Source organism: Nilaparvata lugens, chromosome 4, assembly GCF_014356525.2.
Source record: "Nilaparvata lugens isolate BPH chromosome 4, ASM1435652v1, whole genome shotgun sequence".
NCBI classification, from domain to species: domain Eukaryota; kingdom Metazoa; phylum Arthropoda; class Insecta; order Hemiptera; family Delphacidae; genus Nilaparvata; species Nilaparvata lugens.
In genome coordinates, this window is record NC_052507.1 from 24,420,496 (window position 1) to 24,440,797 (window position 20,302).

General features: G+C 30.2%; 1 protein-coding gene and 2 long non-coding RNA genes across 4 annotated transcripts in view; all 3 read right to left on the reverse strand.

Annotated features, from left to right (window-relative positions):
- The window catches only part of LOC111054526 (cytosolic purine 5'-nucleotidase), a 70,983-nt gene that overhangs the window by 29,447 nt on the left and 21,234 nt on the right, over positions 1–20,302 (reverse strand). The window lies entirely within an intron of this gene.
- Positions 11,783–15,068, reverse strand: LOC120351122. The gene is made up of 3 exons (XR_005571179.1): positions 14,446–15,068; positions 13,023–13,141; positions 11,783–11,840 (listed from the first exon to the last, which is right to left on the reverse strand). It is a non-coding gene; the product is annotated as an uncharacterized LOC120351122 (long non-coding RNA).
- On the reverse strand, positions 16,925–20,210 carry LOC111060458. Its single transcript, XR_005571180.1, has 3 exons — positions 19,592–20,210; positions 18,163–18,281; positions 16,925–16,982 (listed from the first exon to the last, which is right to left on the reverse strand). It is a non-coding gene; the product is annotated as an uncharacterized LOC111060458 (long non-coding RNA).

A 20,302-nucleotide genomic window follows, 5' to 3' on the forward strand; every position in this document is an offset into this window, starting at 1 on the left:
ATAGGTTATCAATAATTCACGTGACAAGACCCTGGACAAGACTACAGAGCCGAGTAAGTAGTCACAAATGTTTGTTTTATCAGGGTTTTCAATAGGCCAAGTAGAAATACTATTAGCAGAATGTTTGAAATCACTCACTACAAATTTAGCAAATTCAATTTTTAATCTCAAGTGATACTTCAGAAAAGTTTGTATGTGAAGCTTAGCAGGTACTGTCCTTGAATTTTCTATCATACTTCGATTCAAAATTATGTTATTTATTACTTGAAACTGGGAGAATAATTATTCATCTATACAACGAATATACACGTACGGAATGTTTGACGCATATTCACGTCTGAACTACTGGACTGATTAACTTGAAATTTTGTTATAGGCCGATTTTCAAGATTTCATTACCGTACTTCAAGTTTTCAAATAGACTTGCGGAGCATGGGTTTCCTGCTAGTCAATAAGAATTTAGATCAGTGTTGAAGAATCTCATTTTCAGAAGGGACTTATTCTTATGATATCAAAAACTAATATTGGATACCCGAAATTTGAAAAGTACTGGGAGAAAACTCAGCCATTTAAAATGATTGAATAATATTGAGGAAACACTGAAAGACGAGGAAGGAAGAGCCTTGAACAGTCTTGTTTGAGTTGTGCAGATTTTGACAGACAAGAATTTAACTACAAGGAACTTGCTGGAGATTCGCCAAGAATTCGCCAGGCTTTCAATTTTAATTAAGAACACATTAACAAACAGCAGGTATCCGACGGCGGAATAACAGCTGACTACATCAATAGACAACAAGAATGACGCTTCATAATAATGATTGACACGCAATTATTTCGCCATTTTAAATTCAGGATATACTAGACATTCTAACACAATATTTTGTTTTTATAAAATTTTCACAAAACCATAGGTAATTTCATGATGACTGGCATCAACAATTTCATAGCTCTAATAATAAATTCGTGAATCACCTCCAAATTGTTTCGTATCTTAATAATATTTTTTTGTATCCTACCTTACTGTACCTTATTATATTATTTTTGTCTACTGCAATATTACTAGTATTAAAACCATAAGACAATAATGAACAGAAATAGAGAGAAGGGTGACTGCTACATAGAAGTAAGTAGACGGTTTGGCTTAATCATTAATTTCCGGTAGATAAAGAAGTGCCTTCCTACAGATTACCATGGGTTCATCCATTTGCCCAAGAACAATCTTATTCAAGAGCAATCCATTAAGACTTTCGAATCAAGATTCAACTTTATAAAAGATGCATGCCGATGTGGATTGGAATTATTCTATATTTGAGAAATTACACTCCAGTAAAGCATGTAGACCTTTATGAATAATTTATTGAATTGAAGGACTTCACAAGAAAATCAAGCCAGTGAATTAGAAAATAACAAATTTTGAAGGCCATTCGCCTTCAAATAATTATAAACACACTAGATGAATCGATATGCCAAGCATACTAATGTGTGTAAATCATCATATCAAGCCCAAAGTCATAAAATTGAAGAATTTATAAACTTGACCTATACATGCATTAATCAGACTAACGTGACAGAATTGAAGCACTCATGGCTATGGCTATGGTCAAGAATTGCAATTGCAATGGCATTGATAGAATTATCAATACACAGATACAGTTGGAAGTGTGAGGTCGATTGGATTGCTTGATTAGGATTTGGACGTTGAACATTGTTTGATAACGTGAGTGGTGGCTTGCATTATAACTCAACCCATATCAGTGAATATCAAGTGGGTTGGCAACTTGAACATATTACACCTCGACATTACGAAAATTATGGCTGAATTATGGCTTCACACCTATAATCATGAAAAAATGTTATAATTGTACATAATTACAAGAAGATAATAGATGAATAACACCATCAGGATATTATACATAATTTATATTATAAAGATAAATTTTATCAGTTTTTTCTTTGAGGGAGGGACACTCATATGAGCGTCGGTAATGAGGCGGATGATACTGAGACATGAATGGAGCTAGAGATTTAGGTGTATTTTTCAATTTTAATGAACAAGGTAGTAATCACTGAAGGAATTCTTGAAATATGCATAATTTAGTTTGATCAATAGTTAGAGAAACGTTTGAAAGTGGAACTTTATTGCAAGCCTGATTTCGCAAACTCCTGTGAAAGAGACCATTTCCTAAGTTTGAATATAACTAGTAGTTCTGTGAACAGTAGACCCCGCGCAGTTATAAACCACAGCCTCTGTCCATACTGTCCATCAGATAAAATTCTGTCTGTCCTGTCGTGTCGGCGAGATATCGGTGTGAAAATGACTAATGGCTGTTGAGGTTGGTGTGTCAAAAATCAAAAGCTAATCTACTTCAAGTCATACTGGCAACAGGTCAGCCCGAGTTGAAAGCAGAGAGAGGTCGAGAGAAAATGTTTACTTTCAGTTATTAATTACATGCGTCATTGCATGCAACTAATAGACAACAGCTGATTTTTTACTAAGTAGCTTTGAAATATTAATAATCCACTCGACAGCTGATTTATGATGAATAATTTTATAGTCTGTTTTTTACGGTAATATTGGCGTATGAAGGAGGCTCCTTTTTCCTTTTATACTAGTAGTTCTGTGAACTTAAAATGCAACATTTCCAAAACCTTATACTTACGTCGACGCGCCTTGTTTCAAAGTACTTGTATACCAAATTTTATCCAAATCGGACAATAACTGCGACTGTAACTGCGGTACTAACAGACAAAAGCTGATCGAGTCGAAACTAAGAGCTCTGCTTCCCTTCGGTCAATTAAATAGTGCTAGTGCCAAATAATACCGTCCCGCGGAACCATAATAGAAAATAATAAAAAAGAGCATTCAATTCATTAGCAACTAAAAATACTAGACCAGAAGAAACCCTATTCTCACCAATAAAGCAATTAATCCATCATTAAATTAATTTTGGCTTTGACCAACTATGTAAGCAAAAGCAGGTAATGAGAACACAAGAATGCCACCAGGTGTGTTGAGAATAATCTGCCTGCTCTGCCAGTTACAAATCACAAAACATTGTAGGCTACCTAGCATTGAAGCATGACAACTGTTGAATGATTTATTCATTGGGATTTCAGCCAATCACTTTCAATGTGCATGATAGTTTTTTCACAAGAAAATGAATCATATTCATATTATCTTTGAGGAATTTCTTTTAATCGATGAATTACAATCAAATTTTATTGCATTTTTAGTATCTTCATATAAATATAATTATTTTCATATTTTTTATACACTAAAGTTATTCAACCAATGTATTGATTCTAAAATTCTACAATTGTTTAGACTATTTGTAAATGATTCCTTATTGCAGTAAATTTCAATATCAACATATTATAAAGGTTGAGTTTCGTATAAATAAATCTCCGTCAAACTATTTGAATCTAGTATAAATATTCTTTAATAGGTTTTAATGTTTAGAAGTATTTTTTCAATAGACAAGTTTCATCTCTACCTTTTCATAGGAATTTTTCCTTTCAGATGGAAACAAATTTCTTCACATTAAAATGTTTCCTATATCTATGTAATTTCAATAATATCAACAAGGAGAAATTATTTTGTTTACATAAGACTACTGTTTCAAATTTATTACATCGAATTTTGGGCTAGTGATTCCTAGGAGCTAACTAGCTGGGAACAAAAAATAATATAAATATAATAAGTAATATCAAATAACAAAAGTTAATTGTTTGAATAATTATTAATAGATAGTGACATTTTTATTTTATGAGGCACCTTGACATAACAACTCAAAGCTCAATTCATGGAAGTAAAATTCTATAATACATTATAAGCAGTCTCCTATGTATATAGGCTTCTCTTCATGAGATATAAAGATTCAGCGCAGTTTCTTATGATGATCTCTTCCTACAAGACAATTAGATTGAGTGATATTAAACAACGAGAGTAAAATGTGTGAATTATTGAAAAGCGCCATCTCGTTTTTATGAGGAACGTTGTCCCAGTTGCGGCACCATTTGTCTCTCTCCGGCTGAATGAACGTGACAAGCTACATAGAAAGAGATCAACTCTCTAAATTTAGAAATATCTGTGTAAAGACCGACAGCGAGGCTGTCCGCGACAAGGTATGCCAAAGACAAGGTGCATATCTTGTTCAATTGATCAGCTTGACAGGAATTCATTTGCCAATTCACTCGTCTGCCAACTCTACACATATTGGGGATACCCTTTCCAATCTGGTCACCAATTTTTCACATCTACTGCAGTAGTTCAAGTGTTTTATGAGTACAGGAGTGCAGGTTAAGGGAAAGGAGTATACTTGAACTATGATTTTCCTCCATGCAAAAATACTTATTGTTACAGATGTGTACTATGAACTATAAGCATTTTATTTGAAGAAAAGAGTGAAAGGAGTGACAAACAAATGAGAGAGACCTCCAGTGACAAACTGAAATATTATTTTTAGCAAATTGTTGAGACGTTGTATAACAAGAGAGAAACAAACGGCAGAGACCTCTACTAACAATCTAAAATATCAGTTTAGCAAAGTGTCACTGGAAGAGTAGAGTGATAGGTACTTTTAGTAAAAATTATATCTGGTTCTTTGACAATATTATAATGTCTCCTACACATTCAAACAAAATAAACAATAAGATCTCTTGGAATCAATGGAACACAACCAACAAAAATAAATTTCACTAATCAGACAGGTACTTTAGAAAATGAATATTCAAGTTTTGGTCGTACGGTTCTTTAGAAGTTTCAAAATATCTACTCAACACCTAAACAAAATAAACAAGATCTTTGGGGAATATCAGAGCCTAACCGACACAAATGTATTGTGCTCAGCAGACAGGCACTTTGGCAAATATACAACTCGTGATAAAAAGTATCAAATGTAACCTTCACAACTAGAAGTAGACAATAGAATTTTATTATTATGTATTTCTTCTAAGTGCGAAAGTGCTATATATCACACGTCGAGTCAGGACTGTGTTTTCAACCGAGTTGGGATAAAATTTGAAGTACATCCCACATAATTATATTATATAAAATCAAAAGTGTTCAATGGATTCTGGAATTAAACTATAGGAATGCTCCCGTTCAACATGATTTGTTAAGTTTAATCTTCGTCAAGCTAAAGAATATGAAAAAAAGATGGTTGAGTAAAATTAAAATATGATTTATAAACAACTAGTAATCGATATTTGACCTATGGATTATCTTCGTTTATGGTAATCTTTGCATAATCATTTTCATTCTGGGTTGGAATTCAAATAGAATTTTATAGAATTAAATTTTCACGTAATTAGAATATTAAATCCAATATAAACCTAAAAATAGAAAAGCATCATTTTGAATTTTATGTAAAAAATAATAAGATTTTCGTATATTGGTGATAAAAATTTTTAAATTACGAGTATGCTACTGTAATATAGATATTTTCTATATATACACGATTCACTTTAGTGATCATTCATATGTCATTAATAGATGGAGCACTAAAGAAGCACTAAAAACCTTACAGAAGAATTCAAAAACTAGCGCGACTCAGAAACAATGAGGAAGGGAGCAAGAGAAACCAAGCTAGTAGTTTCAAAGGATAGTTAACAAGGAACATCTGTTCTCATCTATTTCTGTAGCATATCTAAAAATATTTCCAAGGCGTTTAAAAATTTGCTAGAAACATAACAACCTGAGTCCAGCTTTTTGTACTGGCCTTGAACAACCAAGTGATCACTTTAAAATCAATGACATTCACCCTATCACCGACATAAGTTCATGGCTTATTGTTGATCAACTGCCCACTAAGTATACATAGTAGCTGTGAGCCACTATTTACATAAACAGTCAATACTTGTAACCATGTTTAATTCTTTTATTTATTTGGGCGTAACTCAGCAAGTATAGGGACTACAAAATATAGGAACTATAGGATCAATATAATAAGAAACATGTAAACTTAATATTATGAATTTTTATTTACTGTATTTGTTAACAGTATCAGGGCACCAGGGATAACCCCCCGTTATTGCCTTCATAAAAAATGGAAATAAAGTAGCCCAATGTAAGATTAAATACATGATATAGAACTTTAGATAATCACCTATTCTAAATTATAATTTTTTTGTCTATATAAGAACGTGAATAATATAGGATAAATATTGGATAGTTTGATAGAAGAGAAAGAATCATCTTGATGGGTGTATCATTCATAATAATGAATAAATGTACATTAAAATTACATATAAATAACATTGCTTTATATAAATATTGCCAAGGGACGCAAGATCATCTAATCTTGAGCAATATGGTTAATTCGATAGTTTAGTTTCTATATAAGGAGTGATATAAGCTACAAACAATAATCTACAATAGATCATTGTGTAAGAAATGGAAGAGAGTTATGAAAATAAAATAAATAGCTATCTTCAGATGAGCATTTTCACGGGAATGAGAGGGGGATTCAATTTGATTCACAATGAGAAAACTAAGGATAGAAATCTTCCACTGTGCCAAAAATTTAAGTTAAGAGTATTAGTTATCAAATAGTTTGGTATATATTGATTGTTGGAAATTAACTTTTCGGAAATATCGAATAGTATAAGAATTATCATGGAAAAATTCCCCAAAAAATGGGGGTCAAGGAAGACAATTGGAAAGATTGAAACTCGCTAGATAGCTGTACTATCAAGAAATTGTTGAAATCAATCACAACTGTGAATAATTGTTCGAGCTTAATTGCTTAACAAAGTGAATATTTTTCTAAGGGTTTAGGTATAATGAATTAACAGTGGTATAAAACATTTAAAGATGACTGAATAAGACTAGTTCACACTCCAAATACTGTTTTGTTTCTCTTGGATCTTTATACAATTTTTCAAGCTATAAAAAAACGATTCCCAAATCGAAAATATTACCAGGGTTAAATTGAATTGGAACAATAAAATTGATCTCAAGATTTCTTTTTTTAATTTATTAGAATACCTATTTCGTTAATTACAAATTGGAAAACCGATTGTGTTGATTAAGTTATTTATTGATGTTTTCAGTTATTGCATGATAGTTTGACACCTTGTGAGACCGGACTCTCTGACCTGACAGCTAGCTCTAGCAATTGAAAAATATTTGACCAATAGCGTTTGTATCACTAGTATTCATTCCTATAGAGCTGTACACAAATTCTTTTTCTCACAAAAATCGAAAAAAATGAAGAAATCTTCAGGAATAAACATCTAATTTTAGATTCTTGGCTTACAAAATCGTGTGTTTCTCTTCAAATTTTCTGATTAAATCAATAATATTTATTGTTTGTAGTTAAGGGATTGCAAAGACACCGTTAATGTAGTTAAAAATAAAGAAAAACAACATATACGATCTCAACTGAATAGGATTTGTAAACAAGCCAGTTAAAAATTGCATGTGCTTGAAATGTTGTATGGTTAATTACTTGGGATTAATAATATTTATGGGCGGATTCAATTCATTGAATAAAGAAAACAAACTACTAAAGTGACATTATAATTATTATTCAACAGCAGCCGTATCTAGTAGACAATTTATGTTACACGCTTAAATTGTTGAAAAAGTAGAAGCAAAATGTTGGCAAAGAACACTTGGAGTATAATTGAGAAGGCACATGCTTGAAGCTGGTCCAAAAAATATCAATAATAGCCGATAAAAATGAATACGTTCCGCAGAAAACAACACTTTCAGTGACAGATTACTGGCATTTTGAAAATGAAATCGTTATAACTGGTTAAAAAGAAATACATTACAACATTACTGGTAATGTATCAGTCAAATTCAACAATTCTCAATACAATTTCTGAAAGAATGACATTTTGTAATAACTGGATTTTTCTTAGACTCAGTTGACAATAGAGATAAACTGGAAATTCATTTTCACAAATAGAATAGTTATAGAAATAGTGATTTATGAAAAATAGATTGAACCAAAGAACCATGATCATAAAGCTAATTCAATTCAAATACGAACATGGAATTTTCGTATTGAACGTGGAAATCATGAAGAAATATTAATTTCGAAAGTAAAATTTGGAAAAAACAATTGTAACAGGATAGCTTTTCATTGATAGGATCAGTCTATTAGACTGTTAGAGAAATAGTAGGTCTGCAGGATAAGACAATAAATAATAGCCTATTGGACTGAGCGAAATAACTCTTCATATAGGTAGTTTAAACTGTACGTTACTTTTGCTTTGTGAATTGACTTGTAACATAACTTGACTTCATGATTTTACAGTTTTGAATTTCTAACATTGAGATCAGTATTCTCTCAAGAAACTACTCATTACAAAAATATAATTGTTGGTCTTGTTAGTTCGCACCTCCTTTAATGTTTCTCATCTTTGCACAATTAATTGGGTCATATATAAAACAGAAATAGAGCCAAACACTAACCCTTGTTTTGGCGCAAAACCCAACTTAATCAATATGTTTATCTGAAAGTAATTACTGATTATTATTATTATTATTATTATTATTATTTTTAAAATGTTGTCTAATATGTAGGCTAAGGATAGAATTCTCCTAGATTGATACGTGCACCCTAATAATAAAGAATAACAAAAATAATCCTACATTAAATACCAAGAGAAAATATGAATAAATCCGATAACAAGATAATTTGGCTTTGAAATAGTTATTTGGAAAAGAGATAACATGTAGCGAATGTGTGCAGGAGTTTCCTCAATTGAATGTACCTTGTAATATTGAGAGTAGGCACTTGTCACCAACCCCCTCCACTTTCCACCCCACAGCTCTTGAGTATTCGGGTTGAGTATTGGAACAGGTGCAATGATGAAGATATGACGTCATTGTAAGATCGGCGCCAACCATTTCATATACTTCAAATATTTATATACACTGAGGCTCGCAAATATGTATTCATACACTTGCTTTCCCAACCCAATTTCCGAACGTTTTGGCTAAGATCGAGCAGGTGTTTATTTTGTGTTTAATATGAGTAATACATCACATACTTCTACAAGAAATTTCATATAATTAGTTGTGGCCAGTGAACAGAATTCTAACTGAATTTGACTGTTCTGTGTGAGCAATCGAATATTGGACTTGGGCTGTCGAGAAATCAAGCACAGCAATGAGGTACCGTAATCAATTCTCCTTGAAAATGTTTAATACATTACCTACCAATTGCAGCATCGTTGCATCAAGTATCATTGATTTGAAGCTCACCTGGAATAGAAATAAAATTTATCAGTTAAAATTGAAAAAGCATCATGCTATTTTAAACTCTCCTAATGCTGATAACAATTACATCATTATGGAAAATATGTTGTTCTCTTTCCAATCTGTATTGTTAAAAATTAACATGAGGATGATTCAATAAAACAGTACGATATATCATCATTGTTGATTGACTGATCAGTTCTACAAAAACAACTTCGATAAAGATGAATATTATTTATCAATGAATTATTAGGTCACTTTCTGTTTACATATATAATCTGGATTAGATGGTTTAACTCAAAATTATAGACAAACATGATGAAATAGATCCGGATATTTTCAAAATAGAAAAAATTGTTACGGTATAGAAATAGGTTTATTATTGGATGATTGTAAAAACAACAGATAACAAAAGAAGTTGTTTATTCATATATAGTACTCAAATTTCCATTTCCTGATAAACATTATGCACAGAGAAAATTAAATGAGCAATGAATAGATAGAATAAAAGGATTCAACTTGAAAAAACATGTATTAAGGGATTTGCGTTGGAATGAAGTATCTAAGAGTTCACAACTTATTCAAGCTATAGTGAACTTTCATTTTTTTAAATATTTTTTCTCAATCTATTAAAGCTATAGGTAGTGGTCTTTCAATATTTTTTTAAAATTCTATGCTTTATAGGCATGTCAATCTAAGAGTTAACTTTTCATTTCCTATGCTTGAAATTTGTAAGGGTAAATTATTTGAAGTAACTGATTGTATTTCATTATTAATAAGATATTATTTTATTAACTAGAAGCATTCCATTATTAATAAGATATTATTTTATTAACTAGAAGCATTCCATTATTAATAAGATATTATTTTATTAACTAGAAGCATTCCATTATTAATAAGATATTATTTTATTAACTAGAAGCATTCCATTATTAATAAGATATTATTATAATTATTTTATTAACTAGAAGCATTCCATTATTAATAAGATATTATTATAATTATTTTATTAACTAGAAGCATTCCATTATTAATAAGATATTATTTTATTAACTAGAAGCATTCCATTATTAATAAGATATTATTTTATTAACTAGAAGCATTCCATTATTAATAAGATATTATTATAATTATTTTATTAACTAGAATCAATTGCCTTCAGAGTCAATGCATGTTCTTTGAATCACATCGTTTATAGGTAGGCCTACCTACTATGAGTACCGTATTCAACTTCAAAGGCCTATTGAAGCTCTATCGAAAAAAAATCAATAAATAAATAATAAATAAGTGCTTTAATTTTGGCATTTTTGGAATCTATGGGATATATTACACCAAGGGATATCAATATTGTAAACGTTTTTTAGGCAATTTTATTTTAGCAGTCCCCTTTTTGATCATTGGATGGGTACGGTCCCGGCTGATATACAATCATGTATAAGAATCGTGAGGCCAATTGACTGCCTAAATCAATATGCCTTCTCAGGCAATGTTCAATTAGGGACTCCTCACCAGTAAAAGCTATACGAATATTGGAAATTATTATTATTATAGATTAACACATATGACATGTACAAAGTGTATTCAAACAGGCGAACTAATTCTAATAATTATTGTTGAGATAACTATATCTTGCTTTAATAAACGAGTTCTGTTATGGTACTTTAAATAACACATAGCCTATTTTAAAATGGATGAATATTTATTAATTATAGAAGGTAACTAGTACCCTTGTGATATTCCAAAATGAAACATGATTAGTTTCGACATTTTCAATAAGGACTCTCTTGACAATGACATAATTAGAAACTGGTCATGCTTATTTTGAATATTTTAGGGTAGGCCTACTAGTTATTTTCTACAATTAACCATTAAAGTTGCCCTATTAAAATTAATACTTTATTAGGGTATTAATTAGAATTAGAGTAGCCTTTCAAACTCCTTATTCACTATAATGTTCTAAAAGCTTATCAATTTTAATCAAAACCTTGGAAATATAGCCTAGAAGGTAGAATTGAAAGTGATTATATTTGATGTGGCTTGGAACATCATATTTTCAACTTTTGCTTAAGTTATTTTTCATATTCAAAGAATTATTACCCCTTCAATGCAGTAAATAAGTACTATTACTTAATTCTTAATACAATACATAATAATTGTGATACCCTATTTTATATCCAATTCAAGTCTATTATTTAACTACGTGTTACCTATAGCATTTGCCAGTCAGCAATGTTAAATAATTTTATTAGTTCCAAAAAAGCAGAAGACATACAGAACCAATAAAGTTGTTAATAAGAGTTCGATGCTTTTGGGTTAAATATAGATTTAAAAATCCCTCAAGTATAAACAATTAAAACATATTTTATTAATTTCATGTCACTTGCTGTTTTCTTCAAAACTACCTGAATTGAAGCAGTTAGCAGGAGCGATCAGAAAAAGAAGATATTATTATGAATAACATGAAATAAACACATCAAGATGTACTGAAAAAATGAATATATTTCTTAGATTAGTCCATCTCTTTCTTCTGTAGGCTACTACATCATACATGAATCATATCCATGGAATATTATCCATAGTTGATTTTCTTTGTCATCCTCTACTTCTGGCTGGTACATCACTAGGCCTGAAATCAAAAAGTTATAGATAATTTATTATTCATTATAAAAAAAAACTTTGCAAAGTGAATTCTGAAATTGATTGTAATCTGTATAAGTTTTTAATTATATTTCTTGGGAAGGAACCCTCCAATAATGACAAAGTAATATTATATGAGAAATTCCAATAAACCAACATTCAGTTGAATTATTATTAGCATCAATCTGTTAGTTGTGTAATTCTGAATGATTGAATAAATAAATCTCCATGCAGGAATTGGGATTAATCAGTGTGCCCCTAGGTCAAAAGAACTTGTTGGTGAACAATATATTTTTGGATACCATGAACAATTATTTATTTATTTCTGTGGTCAGTAGGCCTACTTCTCGACCGTTTGGTTTACTTAACTCTTCCAAAATGTACTGCATAAAGTAATTTTTAGTTCTACATTTAGAGAAACAAGTTTAATGAAACAAATGGAAATAATCAATAAATTAATTGCTTAATCTGAAATGATGATTATCTACAACATTATAAGTAGAACTAAGTGATTTGAAAATGAATACCAAACTGCAAATACATAAATCTCTCTCAGAACAATGTGGGTATTTCATCCATGAATTTAATCATAAATTTTAAAAGGTGGAATGACTGTCATTAAAAGCTATTATTCAGTGTTTTCTACCAGCACTTGCTGGGTGAATTTTTGAAGTCATCTATTCATAGTTCTAATGTATGGTCATTTATAAAGTCATCATCCACTCAAGATCAAGATGGACAGTTGAGAAGAGTGTTTTAAAAACAATTTTAACATCAAATTATTGATGTAATGTTATCACATTATTAGATAATGTTACATAAATTATTTCTTTATGGAAGGAATCCCAAATATTATGAATAACTCTATTCCCTGAATGATAAGTGAATACATTGTTTTTTAAGCACTCTTCTCAACTGTCCATCTTGATCTCATGTGGTTTCAGGTAGTTTCGAAATATTAAGATTTCCTGTAAGCTATTAATGATTTCAAAATTCAGTCAGTTTTTCTATTATTTTAGTCACGTACCATAGTTAAATCTTACTATTTGAATATCTACCATCAAATCGATAATAAAACATTGAAGTGGATAAACCTTTTTAAAAAATGGGAAACTGTATAAAATGACATCGCCTATATAAAGTTTAAAAAATGAGTGGAATTTTATCTTACCTAACTAACTTATTCTAAGTATAGGTTCCAAAGAATTGTTCCATCCTGGTCAACAAAAAAGAATTCATATGCATTTCCTTTGAGCACATTCTCTTCAATATTTTGTTTGTAAATGGTACCTGAAAAAAGAAACATAATCTTTCAGCATATTCATTTTGGAGATAATGTGAAGTTAATCATCAATGATAAGACATAGTTTGGACTTTGAATAAATTAGAAGTGAACTGGGCCTCAATAAACTATTTACATTAGATATAAATACTATAAGTATATACTTACATTCATAGCACATAACAGAAAACACTTTAAAGTTTTATAATATAAATTAAAACAGGTGACACACGACATAGATAGATTAAAAACACTGAAAAACTTACATTACACTCTCTGCTCGGTTGAGAAAGGGGACACAGTTCCTTAAAAATTTCCGATTATAATGTAAGTTTTTCAGTGTTTTTAATCTATCTATGTTGTGTGTCTCCTGTTTTAATTTATACTATTCACATTGATATACCTGGCATCACGCAATATATCGATCAATAGAGCATGAATAAGTTTTTCAAATACATTACTATTGTAGTTTAAATGAGTTTGGTAGCAATGGTCAACCAGAAAAATAGTACCTATTTTATATTTTTCCAATGGCAGTCTTTCAATATTCAATTACACTGACTCTGATCAAGTTATAACAATCTATTTAATATTGTTTCCAAGTGATTTTGAATTATAAATTAAGAGAAGATTAATTCATAGATAGGTACCAAAGACAAAGTAAATGTTCTAATAGTCAGGTTAGTTTTGTTATTATATTGATAAACTATGGGTTTACAATATTTTGAGGTGCAACAAGGATAATGGAAGTTTAGGACTTAGAATGTAATGAAATACTTCTAAGTCAAATTATGATATTATTTTTAATAAATCTGTTTGTGAAAACTACTAGCTGCATTATAAAAAATGTATTTTGTGATTAGGCCAACTTACTGAAAGTGTAAAAGATTGTTAGCATGAAATGCTAAATGTTATCTTGGTTGAATAATGTTTTGAATCTGATTATTTAATGTTAATCTAATCAATCAATCTTGAATGAGTTTAAATCTAATCAGTTGATTAGATTTCTCTCTTTCTTGTGATAATTCTCTACCATACACAAACTAGCTAGTCTAGGATTTACATTATTATTAAATACTACAAATTAAACATTAAAAAAAGAAATAAATAAACTTTTGTCAACTTCTAACCTCTTGAAAAATGAAAAAGATAGCAATTTAGGCCTAGAGACTAGGTTATTAAAGGCCTACTACAGTGGGCTACCTGAATAAAAATTGTAAACATGCTAGTAGGCTACTCATAAAATTTATATCAAATAATTGTGTACGGTAAATCTAGCCTACTTTATTATGAGAAATTTAAGTGTACTTACTTGAATCCTCTATTACATCAGCAATTTCTAACCATATTCTATTTTTCAAATAGGTAATTCGTTGTGCAGGTCTGGAAAGTACAAAACTTTGAACTTCGAAAATTTCACGCCTTTCTGTTGTAAATCCATTTTCAATTTCTCTTGTAAAAATTATAAGAATAAAGAAACCAATAGAAATATTTTATACCTCAATTTTCCACTGCAAATTAATTTCACAGTATAATAGTAGCAATCCGAAATCTGACAACCAATATCAAAACAAACCATCCAACAATTAAAGATTGAGGTTAAAAAGAACATGGCGTCTGATCCACAGAAAGATTATTCTGCCGGTGTCACGTGATCAGAGCAGAAAAGTGATTCGAAGCTGTCTGTTCTCGTCGACAGAATCCCGAAATTAGTTCTTTTTCGACAAAACGGTTCACGAGCAGTGATCGGTCGAAGCAAAATAGCATTGTGTTGATAGGCCTTATAAAGAACGGCAAGATGAACGACAGTTCGTCTCTGATTTGAACAGTTCTTTTTTTCTGCTCAACTTTCTGCCGATGGGTGAATACTCCCATAAGAACCAATGTTAATTTAAAGTGAATTCTGTCGTCTGCCCGTTACGAAAACACACCTTAAAGCTGTGTTTTCGTAACGGGCAGAAGCAGAATCGATTGCAGCGCACCCAGGCGGGCAGAAACAGTAACATTCAAAGAACTAGTTCTTTGACATGAATTTTGCTTTATGTGTTATGGGTAATGAACTTTTTGGGTTGTCCAAAAGGTAATTCTGAAATGATTATTGGAGATTTAATTCAATAAAGTGAATTAATTGCTTTTTAAAACTCAGATAACTTTTCCACAATTATTAGTTACTTCAATAATTATGCAAAATTCTATGCTTTATAGGCATGTCAATCTAAGAGTTAACTTTTCATTTCCTATGCTTGAAATTTGTAAGGGTAAATTATTTGAAGTAACTGATTGTATTTCATTATTAATAAGATATTATTTTATTAACTAGAAGCATTCCATTATTAATAAGATATTATTATAATTATTTTATTAACTAGAATCAATTGCCTTCAGAGTCAATGCATGTTCTTTGAATCACATCGTTTATAGGTAGGCCTACCTACTATGAGTACCGTATTCAACTTCAAAGGCCTATTGAAGCTCTATCGAAAAAAAATCAATAAATAAATAATAAATAAGTGCTTTAATTTTGGCATTTTTGGAATCTATGGGATATATTACACCAAGGGATATCAATATTGTAAACGTTTTTTAGGCAATTTTATTTTAGCAGTCCCCTTTTTGATCATTGGATGGGTACGGTCCCGGCTGATATACAATCATGTATAAGAATCGTGAGGCCAATTGACTGCCTAAATCAATATGCCTTCTCAGGCAATGTTCAATTAGGGACTCTTCACCAGTAAAAGCTATACGAATATTGGAAATTATTATTATTATAGATTAACACATATGACATGTACAAAGTGTATTCAAACAGGCGAACTAATTCTAATAATTATTGTTGAGATAACTATATCTTGCTTTAATAAACGAGTTCTGTTATGGTACTTTAAATAACACATAGCCTATTTTAAAATGGATGAATATTTATTAATTATAGAAGGTAACTAGTACCCTTGTGATATTCCAAAATGAAACATGATTAGTTTCGACATTTTCAATAAGGACTCTCTTGACAATGACATAATTAGAAACTGGTCATGCTTATTTTGAATATTTTAGGGTAGGCCTACTAGTTATTTTCTACAATTAACCATTAAAGTTGCCCTATTAAAATTAATACTTTATTAGGGTATTAATTAGAATTAGAGTAGCCTTTCAAACTCCTTATTCACTATAATGTTCTAAAAGCTTATCAATTTTAATCAAAACCTTGGAAATATAGCCTAGAAGGTAGAATTGAAAGTGATTATATTTGATGTGGCTTGGAACATCATATTTTCAACTTTTGCTTAAGTTATTTTTCATATTCAAAGAATTATTACCCCTTCAATGCAGTAAATAAGTACTATTACTTAATTCTTAATACAATACATAATAATTGTGATACCCTATTTTATATCCAATTCAAGTCTATTATTTAACTACGTGTTACCTATAGCATTTGCCAGTCAGCAATGTTAAATAATTTTATTAGTTCCAAAAAAGCAGAAGACATACAGAACCAATAAAGTTGTTAATAAGAGTTCGATGCTTTTGGGTTAAATATAGATTTAAAAATCCCTCAAGTATAAACAATTAAAACATATTTTATTAATTTCATGTCACTTGCTGTTTTCTTCAAAACTACCTGAATTGAAGCAGTTAGCAGGAGCGATCAGAAAAAGAAGATATTATTATGAATAACATGAAATAAACACATCAAGATGTACTGAAAAAATGAATATATTTCTTAGATTAGTCCATCTCTTTCTTCTGTAGGCTACTACATCATACATGAATCATATCCATGGAATATTATCCATAGTTGATTTTCTTTGTCATCCTCTACTTCTGGCTGGTACATCACTAGGCCTGAAATCAAAAAGTTATAGATAATTTATTATTCATTATAAAAAAACTTTGCAAAGTGAATTCTGAAATTGATTGTAATCTGTATAAGTTTTTAATTATATTTCTTGGGAAGGAACCCTCCAATAATGACAAAGTAATATTATATGAGAAATTCCAATAAACCAACATTCAGTTGAATTATTATTAGCATCAATCTGTTAGTTGTGTAATTCTGAATGATTGAATAAATAAATCTCCATGCAGGAATTGGGATTAATCAGTGTGCCCCTAGATCAAAAGAACTTGTTGGTGAACAATATATTTTTGGATACCATGAACAATTATTTATTTATTTCTGTGGTCAGTAGGCCTACTTCTCGACCGTTTGGTTTACTTAACTCTTCCAAAATGTACTGCATAAAGTAATTTTTAGTTCTACATTTAGAGAAACAAGTTTAATGAAACAAATGGAAATAATCAATAAATTAATTGCTTAATCTGAAATGATGATTATCTACAACATTATAAGTAGAACTAAGTGATTTGAAAATGAATACCAAACTGCAAATACATAAATCTCTCTCAGAACAATGTGGGTATTTCATCCATGAATTTAATCATAAATTTTAAAAGGTGGAATGACTGTCATTAAAAGCTATTATTCAGTGTTTTCTACCAGCACTTGCTGGGTGAATTTTTGAAGTCATCTATTCATAGTTCTAATGTATGGTCATTTATAAAGTCATCATCCACTCAAGATCAAGATGGACAGTTGAGAAGAGTGTTTTAAAAACAATTTTAACATCAAATTATTGATGTAATGTTATCACATTATTAGATAATGTTACATAAATTATTTCTTTATGGAAGGAATCCCAAATATTATGAATAACTCTATTCCCTGAATGATAAGTGAATACATTGTTTTTTAAGCACTCTTCTCAACTGTCCATCTTGATCTCATGTGGTTTCAGGTAGTTTCGAAATATTAAGATTTCCTGTAAGCTATTAATGATTTCAAAATTCAGTCAGTTTTTCTATTATTTTAGTCACGTACCATAGTTAAATCTTACTATTTGAATATCTACCATCAAATCGATAATAAAACATTGAAGTGGATAAACCTTTTTAAAAAATGGGAAACTGTATAAAATGACATCGCCTATATAAAGTTTAAAAAATGAGTGGAATTTTATCTTACCTAACTAACTTATTCTAAGTATAGGTTCCAAAGAATTGTTCCATCCTGGTCAACAAAAAAGAATTCATATGCATTTCCTTTGAGCACATTCTCTTCAATATTTTGTTTGTAAATGGTACCTGAAAAAAGAAACATAATCTTTCAGCATATTCATTTTGGAGATAATGTGAAGTTAATCATCAATGATAAGACATAGTTTGGACTTTGAATAAATTAGAAGTGAACTGGGCCTCAATAAACTATTTACATTAGATATAAATACTATAAGTATATACTTACATTCATAGCACATAACAGAAAACACTTTAAAGTTTTATAATATAAATTAAAACAGGTGACACACGACATAGATAGATTAAAAACACTGAAAAACTTACATTACACTCTCTGCTCGGTTGAGAAAGGGGACACAGTTCCTTAAAAATTTCCGATTATAATGTAAGTTTTTCAGTGTTTTTAATCTATCTATGTTGTGTGTCTCCTGTTTTAATTTATACTATTCACATTGATATACCTGGCATCACGCAATATATCGATCAATAGAGCATGAATAAGTTTTTCAAATACATTACTATTGTAGTTTAAATGAGTTTGGTAGCAATGGTCAACCAGAAAAATAGTACCTATTTTATATTTTTCCAATGGCAGTCTTTCAATATTCAATTACACTGACTCTGATCAAGTTATAACAATCTATTTAATATTGTTTCCAAGTGATTTTGAATTATAAATTAAGAGAAGATTAATTCATAGATAGGTACCAAAGACAAAGTAAATGTTCTAATAGTCAGGTTAGTTTTGTTATTATATTGATAAACTATGGGTTTACAATATTTTGAGGTGCAACAAGGATAATGGAAGTTTAGGACTTAGAATGTAATGAAATACTTCAAATTATGATATTATTTTTAATAAATCTGTTTGTGAAAACTACTAGCTCACTAGCTGCATTATAAAAAATGTATTTTGTGATTAGGCCAACTTACTGAAAGTGTAAAAGATTGTTAGCATGAAATGCTAAATGTTATCTTGGTTGAATAATGTTTTGAATCTGATTATTTAATGTTAATCTAATCAATCAATCAATCTTGAATGAGTTTAAATCTAATCAGTTGATTAGATTTCTCTCTTTCTTGTGATAATTCTCTACCATACACAAACTAGCTAGTCTAGGATTTACATTATTATTAAATACTACAAATTAAACATTAAAAAAAGAAATAAATAAACTTTTGTCAACTTCTAACCTCTTGAAAAATGAAAAAGATAGCAATTTAGGCCTAGAGACTAGGTTATTAAAGGCCTACTACAGTGGGCTACCTGAATAAAAATTGTAAACATGCTAGTAGGCTACTCATAAAATTTATATCAAATAATTGTGTACGGTAAATCTAGCCTACTTTATTATGAGAAATTTAAGTGTACTTACTTGAATCCTCTATTACATCAGCAATTTCTAACCATATTCTATTTTTCAAATAGGTAATTCGTTGTGCAGGTCTGGAAAGTACAAAACTTTGAACTTCGAAAATTTCACGCCTTTCTGTTGTAAATCCATTTTCAATTTCTCTTGTAAAAATTATAAGAATAAAGAAACCAATAGAAATATTTTATACCTCAATTTTCCACTGCAAATTAATTTCACAGTATAATAGTAGCAATCCGAAATCTGACAACCAATATCAAAACAAACCATCCAACAATTAAAGATTGAGGTTAAAAAGAACATGGCGTCTGATCCACAGAAAGATTATTCTGCTGGTGTCACGTGATCAGAGCAGAAAAGTGATTCGAAGCTGTCTGTTCTCGTCGACAGAATCCCGAAATTAGTTCTTTTTCGACAAAACGGTTCACGAGCAGTGATCGGTCGAAGCAAAATAGCATTGTGTTGATAGGCCTTATAAAGAACGGCAAGATGAACGACAGTTCGTCTCTGATTTGAACAGTTCTTTTTTTCTGCTCAACTTTCTGCCGATGGGTGAATACTCCCATAAGAACCAATGTTAATTTAAAGTGAATTCTGTCGTCTGCCCGTTACGAAAACACACCTTAAACAGCAACAAACAAAATAATAATACTGGTCTTTTAATAAATGTGTTTACATGAACTGCAGAACCACACATATCTTGAACGTACAAGG